General features: G+C 42.7%; 1 non-coding gene across 1 annotated transcript; it reads left to right on the top strand.

Annotated features, from left to right (window-relative positions):
* The first annotated feature begins 8550 nt into the window (after window positions 1-8550).
* TRNAE-UUC (transfer RNA glutamic acid (anticodon UUC)) lies at window positions 8551-8623 on the top strand. The gene has a single exon. It is a non-coding gene; the product is annotated as a tRNA-Glu (tRNA).
* Window positions 8624-13335: the final 4712 nt, after the last annotated feature.

The raw sequence follows: 13335 nt of genomic DNA, 5'->3' as shown, positions 1-13335 counted from the left end.
AGTATATGGGAAAACTGTTTGTAAGCTGTTAATCGCTTTGCAAATGTGATCTGTTATTTGTCCTTCCACTTATGCACTCACTCAGCCAGCCAGTAACTACTGGGACCTCTTATTTTTTTGGCCGCATCATGTGGCCTGTGGAACGTTCCCAGCAAGGGATCGAACCTGTGCCCTCTACAGTGGAAGTACAGAGTCTTAACCACGGGACCACCAAGGAAGTCCAAGGGCCCTCTTCTAAGGAAGGATGGACAAGTACCTCTTTGTGGCAGGAGACTGTTTCATGCGTGTGTGTGTGTATGTGTGTTGTGTATGGGTGAGGGTCTGTGAGTGACTATAGAGAGCCTTCTGTCTCATCTGAAGGGAAGTCCTCGCTTCCCTAGCCCCCAGCCCTCGACACTGGGGGCAGGTGGGCACAAGCTCTCCTCTCTTTCCCTCGCCTGAGGGATGCTGGTACACGGAGGGGGTTGGCAGGGTGCATGACTCACCAGCCTTAGTCACTCTGCCTACGGGACTTCTCTTCTGACAGCATGGTGACCCAAAATAAGATGAGTGAAGATCAAGGTGGTGTTTCAGGCTGTGTCTCTGTGGGGCATCTGAGCCACCAGGAAGGCAGCCAAATTCATTATTTTGCATGCCTGCCAGCCCCTCACCACTCACATCAGGAGCATCCCAGAGAATTCTGGAATTGAAGGGGCCTCATAGTGAGCAGTACACTGGAGGTGCTTTCCCACCACAGTCATTGCCCCTGCAGGTCCTGGCCAGCCGCACCCTCGGCTCCAGTGTGTGTACAGTGCTTTACAGTTTACAAGGAGACTTTAAAAAAATTATTTTTATTTATTTGGCTGTGCTTGGGTCTTAGTTGCAGCATGCAGGATCTAGTTCCGTGACTAGGGATCAAGCTAGGGCCCCATGCATTGGGGATGTGGAGTCTTAGCCACTGGACCACCAGGGAAGTCCCGCAAAGAGTTTTAGTACATTTCTCTCACTAGATTCTCACAAGAACCTTGTGAAGCCACTACCAGACAGGCAGAACAGTGTAGACGTGGAGTGTGTGGCCTCTGGAGCCAAACAGTCTGCATTGTTTTTATTACTTCCCAGCTGTGGGAGTGAGCAAATCCCCTCACCTCACTATGCCCCAGATTCCTCCTTTGAATAAGGAGGCTAATAATAGTACCTACTCCGTATAGTTTTTGTAAGGACTAATGGTTTACTTGTTTATTGCTCATCTCTCCAAACTAAACCATAAACTATAGAAAGGAGGGTTCTTGTTTTGTTTGCTGAGTGTCTGGAGCATTTAGAACAGTGCCTGATACAGAGAAGTTCGCAAAAAATACTTGTGCAATGAATGAAGAAACCTGGAGCAAGCCAGGCGCACAGTATGTCCTGTAGGTGTTAGCTCCCATAGTCAGTTTGGGCTGTGTGTATGCTCAGTTGCTTAACCGACTCTTTTTCGATTCCATGGACTGTAGCTCGCCAGGCTCCTCTGTTCATGGGATTCTTCAGGCAAGAATACTGGAGTGGGTTGCCATGCCCTCCTCCGGGAGATATTCCCGACCCAGCGATCGAACCTGGGTCTCCTGCACTGACAGGCGGATTCTCCACCACTGAGCCACCTTAAGGTACTATAACAAAGATGCTGTAGACTGGATGGCTTAGACACACAACATTATTCTTCACAGATCTGAAGGCTGGCAAGTCCAAGATCAAGGTGCTGGCTGATATGGTTCTTTCTGAGTTGCAAAGAGATGCCTTCTTGTGCATCCCCAGGAGGCCAAGACAGAGATTTTTGTGTCTCTTCCTTTTAATAAGGGCATTAATCCCATCATGGGGCCCCACCCTCATGACCTAAATAGCCCTAATTACCTCCCAAAGGCCCCACCTCCAAATACCATCACACTGGGGATTAGGGTTTCAACATAAATTTTGAGTGTGTGTTGGTGGGGGGCAGATAGAAACATCCAGTCTACAGCAGCTACTATTATAGAATTTCCTTTATTTGGGGGATGTAGAAACTGAAGTTTAGAGCACTTGACATGAATTGCTTCAAATCACAAAGCCAAAACATGGTAGAGCTGGAGCTTAAAATGGGACTGCTTACTCTAAATCAAAGGCCATTTCTCTCTGTCTTTTTTAAAAAATATCAGGGAGGTCACTTAGCTTCCCTCAGGGTCCATATCTTGCATAACTATGCAGCCCTTCATTTTATTTTTTATTTAAATTAATTAATTGCATTTGTTTTTTGGCTGTGCTGAGTCTTTGTTGGTTTCTCTAGTTGCGGTGCGTGGGCTTCTCGTTGTGGTGGCTTCTCTTGTTGCAGAGCATGGTCTCCAGGGCGCACGAGCTCGGTAGGTGTGGCACGTGCTCTTAGTTTCTCCGTGTCGTGTGGTATCTTCCCAGACCAGGGACTGAACCCCTGTTCCCTGCATTGGCAGGCAAATTCTTAAGCGCTGGACCACCAGGAAAGTCCCAAGGACCATTTCTCTTATACTTCGACTATCCTAATTCCTTCTTCTATTTCCACTCTTTCATTTCTCCCCTCACCCTCTCCAGGTAAATGCTCATTACGATTGGGTTGGTTGAGTTAATCTAGTTCCTTTTTCACAGCATAGAGAGCTGTAGGACTTCCACCAATTCATAACATCTGTGTGAATAGTTTCTCCATCTCTTAAATGGACATCATAATAGAACCTAGTCCATAGGTTCAGTTTTGTGAGGATTAAATGATGGATAATGTATGGAAAGTGTAGGCACATAGTAATAATAGCCCATGCATATAAAATATTAATCATCATCTTCATTATCTTTTAGTGGCCACTAGGCAGAATTTAAAATATATCTTCATTTTAGATCATAGGTTATTAGAGTTGGAAGAGATCTTAAAGAATATGATCCAACCTTTTAATTTTACATAAGAGGAAATAAAAACCGAGGATCATTTTACTTGCCCAAAGGTTTAGTACTTGCTAAAATATATATATATATCCTAGAGGAAACTGGGTGAAGATTTGCAGGGGCTCTTTCTATTATCTTTACAATTCTTTGGTAAATCTAAAATTATTTCAAAATAAAAATAATAATAACAGCAACAACAATATCTGTTGCAGTTACTCCTAAAAAATATCACCTTAAATCATAAAGCTGAAGCTTCCCTGGTGACTCAGATGGTAAAGAATCTGCTTGCAATGTGGGAGACTCAGGTTTGATCCCTGGGTTGGGAAGATCCCCTGGAGAAGGAAATGGCAACCCACTCCAGGATTCTTGCCTAGAGAATTCCATGGACAGAGGAGCCTGGCGGGCTGCAGTCCACGTGGTTGCAAAGTGTTGGACACGACTGAGTGACTAACATATATATAAGGCAGGAAATGGAATGAGTTTGTGGGTGTTGGGAGAAGTAGGCAGGTATTAGGAATATTCTTTTCCAATTCCTTTGTTCCTCTCAAAAGAGATATCGACTTGTATTTCAGTGCATTTACCCTGTCTCTGTTATAGCTAGTAAACCCATCCATCAATTTCTTATTTTCAGTGTCCATTTGATTTTTTTGTTATCAAATAACCACTTAATTTAAAATTTTCTATTCCCTGTTAAAATTCTCCATTTTTCGTTTATTTTGTATACTTTCTATTTTCCAAACCTGTTAAAATAATTATTTAAAAATCTTTGTCTTCTACTGTGAATTCACAGTAGATGCTACTGCGAATCTACTATTGTGTATTTTTTTCATTTGATTATCAGTCATATATTTCTGTCTTTTCACATAGGTAGTAATTTTTTATTGTGTGTTAGAAATTATGTATCTAAGCACTGTAAAGTCTCCACAAAATGGTTGTTTTCCACCAGAGACAGTTTATTCTAGCTCTGTAAGACACAAAGTGTGGCCAGTCCCATTAGTCCAATGGGGGTCTTGTGGGCGTGAGTCTGTATTACAGATTTGATGAGATTCAGCACAGCTTGGATTTGCCCTATTTTTAAATGTGACCATCCTGAGCTTCCAGCTGAGGCCTGGCAGATTGTGTCCTCAACACCAAGAGAAATATAAGAATTTCTGCTTTGCTTTTCAGAGGTTTGTCAGTGTCTCTTTTTAGCTTTCCTCCCTGCATACCTTTAGAACTCAGCATGGGTTTGGAGGAGAAACTGGCTGCGTATGGGAGGTCCCTAAAGTCTCTCATTTTGATTTTCTAGTTCTTATGTGACTGTTGGGAGTTCTAATGGCTTTTCTGCTTGGCAGCAAAGCCCTATGTTTAGGATGAGCCCAGATTATCAGTGTTTGGTCCTGCTCAGAATTCATGAATGCTCACAGGGGAAAAGGAGCTATAGATTTTCAGTCGTTTCTATAAAATCCCCCTCTAGCCCACAGAACGTTAGTCTGTCTAGAGAACTTCTGCAGGTCTCTAACGCTTTTCTTTTGGAAGTTTAGTTAATTTATAGTGTTGTGTTTTTCGCTGTACAGCAAAGTGTTTCAGTTTTATATACACACGTAACCATTCTTTCTTTATATTCTTTTCCATTATGGTTTAATTCATGATACTGAAAGAATTAAGCCATAGTGCAGTTCCTTGTGCTATACAGTAGGACCTTGTTGTTCGTCCGTTTTATATATAACAGTTTGCCTCTGCTAATTCCAAACTTCCAGTCCTTCCCTATCCCACCCTCCTCCCCCACGGCAACCACAAGTGTGTTCTCATTTGTGTCGTATTTTAGATTTGACATATAAGTTATATCATATGGTATTTGTTTTTCTGACTTCACTTAGTAGGATAATCTCTAGCTACATCTATGTTGCATCGTATGGCATTATTTCATTCTTTTATGGATGAGTAATATTCCATTGTATGTGTATATACTACATCTTCTTTATCCATTCATCTGTTGATGCCATTTAGGTTGTTTCCCTGTCTTGGCTATTGTGAATTATGCTATGAACGTAGAGGTGCATGTATCTTCTAGAATTACAATTTTGTCCACATCTAATGCTTTTATAAATGCTAGTTCTGCAGTTTATCTGACTTTTCTAGCTCTTCCTGGAGAAAGTGTTGGCTTGCTATGAACTATTCCATCTTACCCAGAAGCACTCCCAAAAGAGATATTACAATGAGCTGAAAAATTGGGACAATATCTACTGTAAAAATCCTTTTTTCCTTCCTTTCATCTTCCTTCTTTTTTCCCAATAGCCCTGCAGGTGTGTGTGTAGAAAAGGGAGTGGGGCCTTGGGGTCAATTCCAGATCTGCTCCTTACCTACTGTACGACAGTAGAAAATTTATTTTATCTCTCCATATCTCAGTTTTGGTGACTTAGACAGTAAAGACTCTGCCTGCAATGCAGGAGACCTGGGTTTGATCCCTGGGTTGGGAAGATCCCCTGGAGGAGGGCATGGCAAGCCACTCAAGTATTCTTGCCTGGAGAATCCCCATGGACAGAGGAGCCTGGTGGGCTGCAGTCCATGGGGTCACAAAGAGTCGGACATGACTGAGTGATTAAGCACAGCACAACTATCATTTTGCTTTATATTATCATTTATATTTTCATAATTGTTTCATAGTTCAAAAAGACTATGATATTTTGTGCAAAGTTTTCTCACTTGGTGCTACTCAGTGTAGGTCCTCAGACCAGCAGCATCATTGTCACCGTGGAACTTGTTCTAAAGGAAAATTCTTGGGCTGGTGCAGAGACCCATCCAATCAGATGTCTGGAGAATAAGTTCTCCTCGTCCTAAATTTCCAGATAGTCTCTAAGTTTGAGAAGCACTGATTTAGTCAACACACTCTTTGATATTTACATAGTTGCTCACCTATTTCTTTGTATCACCATTTGAAAGTTGTACACTATTTTTGTACATAGAACTATTGGTTTTCACATTCATCATTCATTCTTAGAAAATTTTAACCTTGACACAATAATTTCAATACATAGAGCATACAGGAGATTTTTACTCCAAGGTACATTGGAAATGTTTATCTCCACGGAAAAACAATATTCACATATACTAATAAATTGGTATGACATGCCTTGTTTATGTAACTGATGTTATAACCGACAAGATATGATGGCAAAATATGTGGCCACATGATTACCCATCACATAGAAGTTCAGAAATGTCATTGAAGAACACACTTAACAACTCAGTTTTCCAAAGGATGACGTCAAAGCAGAATAGCAAATTTTGGTTATATACTGAGATCAAAGGTGAACTTTGAGACATTTTTTGTAGCTACTGTTAACTGTCAAGGTGGCCTTGTGTACTTCAGGGTCCAGAAGGGACTTCAGTTCTTCATTGCTCAGCCTTCTTTATGGTCCAATTCACACATCTGTACGTGACTACTGGAAAAACCATAGCTTTGACTATACAGACCTTTATCAGCAATAATGAATCACAAATAGGAAGGGGATTCTGCCCTAATCACATCCTTGATAGGAGCAAGAAGGTCCCTGCTGGATCTGTTTTGGAATTTCATTTGGTTATTTCCTCTCCTTTTCCAACCTATCAATGTGATTGAGAATGTCATGAGATACTAGATGGGAAGATGCTTCATAATTAAAAGGGAACCAGAAGAGAAGCCCAAACATTACCTTCCTATCAGAAACCATGGCCCAGGGACACAGGGTCTCCTTATGAACACATGATGGTTCTTGAAGAAATGCCCTTTGAGGAGTGTTTTGTGGTCAGAATATATTCTCTGCAGCCCCTCGTTCTTTCATTTATTTCTTTGCTTGCTCACGTGGCCAACACTTCTTGAGTTCTGTTCTATGCCAATGCCTATTCTGGGCTCTGGGCATAGAGGAAACTCAGCAAGGCAGATCTGGCCCTTGCCCTCGAGCAGCCATCAATGGGATCGGGTCCCGGAGGATTCTGATGCCGTGTGATACAGGCACCAGGATACGGGGACACACAGGGACCCTAGGATCACAGTATCCTCGAATTGTGGAGCGGTGGATGCTTGCCGAGCAGGGGATCCCCCAGCCCACTTTGTGACATCCCTTTGCTCTAGCTCTTGGGTGCAGGGTGGACAGCAGATGGGGAAGGTTTGGGAAGGCTCCATGCAGGAGGAATCCAAGCTGGGCATATTCCTACCACAACCCTATTGCCCAGACTCCTGCATCCCCTGTAAGGTGTCTGCCGGTTGTGCCAATTAAGCATCACCAAGGCAGGGAGACTTGGAGTGCAGCCTGGCCAAGGGGTTATTTATTCCATCACTTGAATCACAATACAACTCCAAATTTCCCTTAATTCGGCTAATTCAAGAGATTAAGGCCCAGATGTGATGGGGGCAGGGTTGCCATAAAGTGTCACAAACCCCTCATTTTGTACCAGCTGATGGGAGACCATAATTGCCCAGATGGTGGGAGAGCATGATTAGTCCCTCTTTTATGCCCAGCCCCATGAGAGACGAAATTAATCATGGAGCCAGGGTGGGAGGGGCTCTTCTGTCTCATCCTCTCTCAAGCTGGCAAGAAGGTCCCTGATGAATATGCAGTAGAGGAAGCTGGTCAGTCTTCCTGCTTTTCCAATCCAGTCTAACTGTAGTTGAGGATTCTGGCAGATTCTGTGTTCAATACAATTTTCCCTCCAAGTCCTCTCCCAGTGGCTGCATGTTTTGCTTCTTCCCTTTTCCTGAACACGTTACTTCTTCCCCTCCCACTCACCCCTTTTAATATGCTTTTATGTTCTTGGCAACATTCTTATCAAAGTCAACAGTGAACTCCTACTAACCAAGAGGAATGGCCTCCAGGACTGTTTTTATCTATTTGACTTCCATATAATGTTTGAAGTGGTTGGCTTCGTCTTCCTTCTGGAAACTCTCTTTTCTTTTCTCCTGGGACTTCCTGCTCCTCCTTTTCTGATCAGTTCTTTTTCATCTCCACCTTCCTTTTCTGTCCTGAAAATGTTGACAAGTTCCCAATTCTCTGTCTTAGGCCTTTGTCTAATCTCTTGGCTCCCTCAGTGAGTAGCAGATACTGCTGGTCGCCCATGCAACAATTATTCTTTTTCCTTCTTGTTCAGGGAAGGTGACCTCTCCTCTATGCCAGGGGCAAATCATGATTGGTCCAAGAAGCCACAATAAATAATTCATCTTTGCCTGTGATTTGTTTAAGGGTGGACATATGACATAGCCCTGGTCAGTGGGGCACTAGCAGAAGTTTAGGTGGGAGGCACTTCAGGGGACAGTTGTACAAGCAGACTTTGGTGCCTTTAAACAAAATGTGAGAACATGGTGCCTGAAGCCCTGGCATCTATCTTGTGAGCCTGGGGAGAAGACCAACAGGTTCAATCATAAGATGCTGCCCTGGAGCTTTGATATAGTTAAACCAGCAAATGCATGAGTCTTAGCCTGGGCCTGCTATTCTCATTTTTAAACTGCTGATATTATCGCTGATCCACAGGTAGGGAGATTCTAACATCTCCCATGACTTCAACTACCAACCCTCTGCTAATGCCTCCCAAATATATATATTTAATTCAGACCTGCCTGCAGCATTATAGACATCTTCATCTAGATATCCCTCAAACCTCATGTCTAAAACAAAATCCCATCCAAATATCCTCTCAGGGAATTCCCTGGTGGTCCAGTGGTTAGGACTCTGCACTTTCACTACTGAGAGCCCAGGTTTGATCCCTGGTTGGGGAACTAAGTCCCACGAGCCCTGCGGCCTGGCCAAAAACACATTCAAAAATAAATAAAAATAAATAAGTACCCTCTTGTTCTCAAAGGAAGTCATTTTGCCTCCTGTCATCCTGCAATAATTTATTCACACCTCTACTAGAGCACTTGTCACGTGGGTTTATTTGTTTTAACCCTCTGTCTTCTCTATAATTTATACTCCCAGAGGGCTGGAATTTTAACTATCTTTAAATCTCTAGTATCAAATAGGAGCAGGCTTCCCTGGTGGCTTAGTGGTAAAAGATCCGCCTGTCAATGCAGGAGACGGGTTCGATCCCTGGGTCAGGAAGATCTCCCGGATAAGGAAATGGCAACCCACTCAAGTACTCTTGCCTGGGAAATCCCTTGAACAGAAGAGCCTGGCAGGCTACAATCTGTGGGGTTAAAAAAGGGTCAGACATAACTTAGCACCAGTCATGTAGGAGATCATTAAATTTTTGTTGGATAAGTTAATTTGTAAATGTTCAGATGTGTTCAGTTGCAACTAATACAATACCTAAAGAATTGTGACTTAAATTGTAAAGGCATTTAGTTATTTCACAAAACATGAAGTTTTGAGAATTAGTTAAGCAGCTCAGCAAGGTCCGATTCGAACTGGGAACTTGTCGAATTTGGCACTGAGTCAGAATCTCTGAGATTCTCTTGGCTCAGAAGCTCTGAGAATCTCTGACATTCTTCATGATTGCAAGATAACTGTCACAACTCCAACATCATCACATCCTCATACAACCGCCTTCCAAACAGGAAACAAGGCCAAGAACTTACTTCATGTACCTCTATTTTGGAGGAAGGCAAGTCCTCTTATTATTGGTAGACAGGACTTTAAGATGCTTCCTTGGAACAGTTGCTGTCAAAAGGAATAGCAATGACAAGGAATGACTTAGATGAATCCTGAGTCATCCTTAATGCTGGGTACATTGCTGTGTGACAAAACCAGGGTTCTGAATCAAGGCAGAAGAGGAAATATCTACCGGATCATAGATACCCTATGCTTGTCACTGATGCATCCTTCCCTGGTCCAAGTTCTGTCAGAACCCTCAATGCTGCCTTGGGCACTTCTAGCATACATGTCCTTCTATGGTGAACTTGCTGCCCTGACGTAGGAGCAATCCCTAAAGGCTCCACATTTAGTGACCTATAGCTGAGGTGGTTATGTACAGTCTTGCAGCTTTGTGAACGTGTCCTCTATCAGAGCTGCTGTAGACAGTTGTGAGGGTTGTTTGTTGCACGTGAGGGTGTGTGTCAAGGGGAGCAAGCCAGGACCAAAAATCCAGCTTCAGCTCCGCCATGCACTATGGCAGGGGGTTGTGTCTCCTTGGAGGTGGGGGCATCTCGTCCCAATCCTCACAAAGGTACCCTAAAGGCTGGGGCTGCCCTGCCTTCCAGAAAAGTTGTAACAATTTATGCACATTCCAGCAGTAGGAGAGAATGTGTGTCTCTGTTACCCTCTAAGGCTTCAGAAAATCTTTCATAATCTCTTATCCAGTCCCCCTGACTCCAGCTGATCTCTATGTACTTACTCCCAGATTTATCTTCCCCCAAATTTTAGATCAGTCACTTCCTTGCTTAAGATCTTCTATGACTCTCTCTTAGGTATAACTCAAACCCCTTACTTGGCCCTCTTGACCCCTCAAGACCTGTCCCCACCCTAAGCTCCTGGCCTTATTTCTCATCATGAATCTTTGGTCTGAGCCAAATATTTGCTTATGCTGTCCTCCACCCTCAAATTCCTTTCTTTTCTGCTCGTTCTCAAAGCCATGGCTTGGTTCCCATCTCCTGCAGAAACATTCTTTGGTCACTCTATCCTGCCCTCTTATCACCTCTGAATTCCTTCAGTTCAGTGGTTCTCAAACTTGGCTGCACCTTGGGTTTCCTGGTGAATTTTAGAAAATACTCATGGCAGAGTCCACCCAGGGGCATTCTGATTGAATCGGTCTGGGTGCCAGACTGGGGGCACTGGGAGTTTTAGACCCTCCAGGTGATTTGAGTGTGCAGCTAAATTCCAGAACCACCTACTGAAATCATTTGGCCTTATTGTCTTGCATGTGGGAGAGCTCCCTGGGGGAGCTTTAAAAATCAGATTCCCAGGCTGCACCCCTGGAAGTTCTGACATCTGTTTTTTTTTTTTTTTTTTTAAGCTCCCCAGGTGATTTTGATTTGCAATGTGATTGAGGACCTCTGTAGTACATTTATATTTTTTCTTATTTCCCAAGGGGCCATGTGCAGAGGTGGTGCTTAATAACATCTGACTGTTGATACATTGAGTATGGAGAAATAAAATGACCTAAGTATGTAAAAGAGATTCGACAACTATAATGTTCTGTGCAAGTGTAAGAGTTTATAATTAAGAGGTTATTGAGGGACTTCCCTGGTGGTCCGGTGGTTAAGAATCTGCTGGCCAATGCAGGGGACACAGGTCCCTGGTCCGGGAAGAGCTCACATGCCTCAGGGCAATTAAGCTGGTGTACCACATCTACTGAGCCACTCTAGAGCTCGTGTTCAGCAAGTACAGTGAGAAGCCACACACTGCAACTAGAGAAAGCCAGTGCGTAGCTACGGAAACCTGGTGGAACCAAAAATGAATAAAATAAAAACAAATATAATGAGGAGGTGCTTTATTAAAAAAAAAAAAAATCCTTGGTGTCCAGTAATTAGGACTCAGTGCTTTCACTGCAGTGGACCCAGGTTCCATCTCTGGTTGGGGAACTAAGATCCTGCATACTGTGCAGGATGGCATAGGGGAAAAAAAGAGTTATTATGACTATTTTAAAGTTTCAAACTTGTCTTTGCAGTTTTTAAGGTAGGGCTATGTTTCGTGCCAATAAGTGTTTGTGGGCAGTTTGCTGAGTGGGTACATGAAGGTCTCTTTTGATGTCGTAATGCAGGTCAGTACTCAGGCTTTCAGCCTCAGCACAAGCCCCTACCCATGTCCTAGACTATGGCAGCACTGAGGAATTCTTGGTTTGGAGAATAAGCTAGAGCCCTGAAGGTTACTAAATGTTACTATGTTAATAAGTTAGAGCCCTGATGTTACTAAGGCTTGTATTTTTAGGTCAGAGGCAAAACCAGTTTAAAAAAACAAAACAAAACAAAACTCTGTTTCTTCTCCTTCCTGCCCCTCCTTGTCCCCAGGTGCAAATGATGATGTGGGCCTTGCCTGGAACAAAAAGTATCCTCTCCTTTTTTCAACTGAGCAGAGATTTTGCAAAGGAAGACATGATTAGGGTGGGGATGGGGGCAAGGAGGTGCCTTGGAGGAGGGTTGGGATGAAGCTGGGGGTTGGAATGGATGTTAAGAGCAGAGAGTAGAAGATGGCAAGTCCCACTTTTATTTTTTCCTCTTCCCTCTTATTAATTATAGAAATAATACATATTCAGTATGGACCTGAAAAACACAAAGAGCCTCTCAGAAATATATAGACATATCTGACCACCTATGATCCCACCACCTAGACAGAATTATTATTATTTGAATTTATTTCAATCTTATACCTATGCATAACAAAAATGGTATCATGTGGTAGCCTGATTTTTTAAATTTTCATTTAGCAATATATCAAAAACATTGTAAATATTCTTCTATAGCAGAGGTTGGCAAAGTTTCTCCATAAGGATTAAGATGGTAAATATTTCACCCTCTGTAAGTCATAAGGTCTGTTGGAACTTACTGCCATCATATAGCATGAAAGCAATTGTTGAGGGCACAAAGACAATGAGCATGGCTGTGTTCCAATAAAACTTTATTTACAAAAGCAAGAGAGAGGTCCGTTTGGCCTGTGGGTGTGGTTTTCTGACTCCTGTTCTATATAGCATCATTTTTAAAGAGCTTACTAGGTTCCCACTGTATATCTACAATTTTTATTCTCTTACCCTTGAACATTAAATCATTTCAATGTTTCAATATTACAGATATCACTGTAAGTAATATCTGTGTACCCTGGATTTCTTCCTTGGGATAGATTCCTAGAACTGTGATTGTTGGGGCATGGGATTTGCCTAATTTTTGCCCAGTTGCCCTCTAGGAAGTACAGTAGAAGAGAATGCTACTCACTTCTTGCACAATTGGGTATTAAAATTCTCTTAAATCTTTGTCAATTTGACAGATGTTTTAAAGTTTTTTTTTTTTTTGGCCATGATCATAATCCCGAGGGGTTTAATTTAATTTTCTTTTCTTTGTTTTTTTTTTTTTTTGGCTACTTCAAAACCAAAATTTGCAGATTCATTGGGGTTTTTAACCTGTCCTTTGTGTTCAAGGCTGTAAGTATTTAAAAAAAAAAAATTTATCTGCTTATATTTTTGGCTGTGCTGGGTCTCCATTGCTGCGTGCAGGCTTTCTCTACTTTTGGCGAGGGGGACTATTCTCTAGTTGCGGTATGCGGGCTTCTCATTGCTTTGACTTCTCTTGTTGTGGAGCATGGGCTCTAGGGCACAGGCTTCAGTGATTGTGGCGAACGAGCTTAGTTGCCCCACGGCATGTGGGATCTTCCCTGAGCAGGGATCAAACCCGTGCCCCCTGCATTGGCAGGCAGATTCTTAACCACTGGACCACCAGGGAAGTCCAAAGCTGTTGGTTTTTGGTAAGTGATGAGCTGTAGTAAAAACTCTTTGAAAAACAAATGACTTGGTCTGGGTTGGGACCCCAGATTCCTGCTCTCAAGTAAGTGTTTGGTGGAGAGTGAG

The sequence above is a fragment of the Odocoileus virginianus genome, chromosome 17 (genome assembly GCF_023699985.2).
Source record: "Odocoileus virginianus isolate 20LAN1187 ecotype Illinois chromosome 17, Ovbor_1.2, whole genome shotgun sequence".
Lineage (NCBI taxonomy): Eukaryota > Metazoa > Chordata > Mammalia > Artiodactyla > Cervidae > Odocoileus > Odocoileus virginianus.
Note: the sequence above shows the minus strand (reverse complement) of the source record. Positions and strands in the feature narration are given on the sequence as shown.